Raw genomic sequence first — 2,507 nt, 5'->3', positions numbered from 1 at the left:
TTTACTAAGAAAATCATTTAATCTTTATTCAGAATTCTTTTCACCGGATTTCCCCATTTTTTATGAAAAAAATATTTGTTTCAACTTTAACAGGATTGTGCCACGTCTTTCCGTTATCCGATCGAGCTCAGCTTTTACACAATTTTTTTCTCACCAGATGGAACAACTTTAGGGAGCATCGTGAAAAAAATTCGGAAAAAAATTTTCACCAAGTATAAATAAGGTCCACCCTAATGTATATATATGTATATTTGTGGATCTTCCTGATAGTGTATTCTTACAGTATTTAATGGTCCAACATGTGTTAAATGTGTTAAATGAGTTTTTTTGCAAAGCGTTCAAACAGCCTACTTTATTATTTTTGGAAGGCTCGTTTCCCGAGTTTTCCTGAGTAAATAACCATTTTTTAATGAATGTTTGGACCTTCAAAATGATTTTATAAGTTTAAAAGGTGTTGGTTAGAGGTAAAAAATGGCCATTTTTACACATACTCCTTTACTGTCGATTCGATGTTGATACAATAATTTCGACATCAATTCAACGTCGATTCAATTTAATTGGCAGTCATTTCTCTCTGATGAGATAGCACGTGTGTTAGAATAAAGTGCTTTTATGTTAATTATGCTTTATTCCCGATTTTTATGTTTTAATATTCATCAAATATAAAATATACAGACAAAAAACTGACTCCTTTGCGGTTAATTCTCACTAGAATTTTTATTTTTTGTGGAAGGGGTTCTGATTTCACAGAGATATAATTTTTTGTATTTTTACAGTGTTCGTAAATATACGCATCGAAAGCGCAGACAAAGCAGAGATTGACAACAGAATTTGGGCATCATGGCATTATTATTTATTTATTCTGCAATTATAGTTATTTATATCCTTTTTATACAGGCTGGAATTAATGGCGGCGTGATATTAATCACAAAAACATAATTTTATCGTAAAGATTAACATTAATAATATTTATAAAGTTAAACAAACTTTCATGTATGTATATTCTTGTATATGCGCACGCATGCATGTAGATGTTTAATATAGATACAGTCGATACAGAGTGCCCCATTTTATATTTGACAGTCAAATATTTGGAAATCGCGAGGTTTGAGAGAAAAATGTTTCAGACAAAAGTTGTAGGGTTTCGAGGAGGACATAACACGATGACTTTGAATTGCCCTTATATGGTGTTTTTCAAGGTCATTCAAAGGTCCATTTAATTTTTTTAAACAGAATGTGGTATGTTTTATTACAAAATCAGATAGAGCGTTTAATTTTACGTAAAAAAGTACTATAGGACTTTTGGTTTAAATTTTTTATTTAAGGAGATATTACACAAAAAAGAAAAGTGTGCATTAGGGGTTCAAGATTCGTTCGAATCTGACGCTATCCGGATATCCGTTTATCCGGATTACGAATAAATGTGACGCTTCAAATTCGGATTATCCGGATACCCGAATCTTCTAAAATATCCGAATAATAAAAGTATCGGATCTGGATCCGCATTTCGAATTCGAATCTGAATTCGCAACAAATTTAGATTCGATGAATCTACTTGCTCTATATAAATATATATATATATATATACATTATATATATATATATTTTAATAACTCAAGTATTGTACTATTTTATCCACCATTGAACAATCTTTTTTAATAAATTAATTAATATTCACTATTTAGAAAATAAATTTATTCTATTTTAAAATTACGATAAAATTAATAAAATACATAGCGAATTATGCATATTATCTATATATAAGTATTCTACTATTTTATCTATTGTTGACCAATCTTTTTAAATAAATAAATTAATATTTATATTATTTTAAAATTACAATAAAATAAAATATTGTAACGGTGCACCCGAAAATGCACCGTTCCTCGACGAACGCCAGTCGGGAAGCCGGTTGAATTTCAGTCACCGGGAGACGCAACTCCGGTTGCGCCCAAGGGCGCGGTGCGCCCCTTTGTAATTTTATAGGAAAGAAAGCGAGCGCTCGCGCACGCAAAGTCCCGACAACCGCCAGGGACGACCAAAACGAGCGCACGTGCACCCGGCGCCGCGCGGACTTTGGCAAGCACGCGTACTTATATTTTCCGCCACGGGATAGCGCTCGGGATTTGGTTTAAACAAAGCACTGGCTAATAAAAAAGAAGCCACGGGATAGCGCTCTCCGCCGAGGAACGGATATAAAAGGGGCTCGAGATGACGTACAAGCAGTGTTGTTATGCGAGTCACCTTTTCGCGCATGCGCACTGCAGCGCTAACGAAATCCAGTAATGTATACGACAGAGTGGAAACGAGAGGCCCTATTGTTTTGGCGGGAAGGCGGGATCTAGTCGAGAAGAAGGTTAAAGAGTTAATGAGGTACGTAAAATAACATTTATACGTATAAATATTGTGCATTATGGATTCCAGCGTCGTTAAAGGAGCTATTAAACAAAGTAATAGATCTTTTCAAAATTCTTGGTTAGACGAAAATGTTTTTAAAGGATGGTTGG

At 34.0% G+C, this 2,507-nt stretch overlaps 1 pseudogene; it reads left to right on the top strand.

Annotated features, from left to right (window-relative positions):
- Positions 1-2,507, top strand: part of LOC105453921 — an 8,458-nt pseudogene that overhangs the window by 3,448 nt on the left and 2,503 nt on the right.

Source organism: Wasmannia auropunctata, unplaced genomic scaffold (genome assembly GCF_000956235.1).
Source record: "Wasmannia auropunctata unplaced genomic scaffold, wasmannia.A_1.0 LD335993.1, whole genome shotgun sequence".
Lineage (NCBI taxonomy): Eukaryota > Metazoa > Arthropoda > Insecta > Hymenoptera > Formicidae > Wasmannia > Wasmannia auropunctata.
The sequence above is the reverse complement of the archived record's forward strand: the minus strand, read 5'-3'. Positions and strand labels throughout refer to the sequence as shown.